We start from the raw sequence: 306 nt of genomic DNA, 5'->3' as shown, positions 1-306 counted from the left end.
TCATGACCGAGATAACCACAATGGTGTGATCCCTCACCTAGGGCCAGACATCCTGGAATGTGAAGTCAAGTGGGCCTTAGAAAGCATCACTATGAACAAAGCTAGTGGAGGTGATGGAATTCCAGTTGAGCTATTTCAAATCCTGAAAGATGATGCTGTGAAAGTGCTGCACTCACTATGCCAGCAAATGTGGAAAACTCAGCAGTGGCCACAGGATTGGAAAAGGTCAGTTTTCATTCCAATCCCAAAGAAAGGCAATGCCAAAGAATGCTCAAACTACCGCACAATTGCACTCCTGTCACATGC

This window comes from Bison bison, unplaced genomic scaffold (genome assembly GCF_000754665.1).
Source record: "Bison bison bison isolate TAMUID 2011002044 unplaced genomic scaffold, Bison_UMD1.0 scf7180017864363, whole genome shotgun sequence".
Classification (NCBI taxonomy): domain Eukaryota; kingdom Metazoa; phylum Chordata; class Mammalia; order Artiodactyla; family Bovidae; genus Bison; species Bison bison.
Note: the sequence above shows the minus strand (reverse complement) of the source record.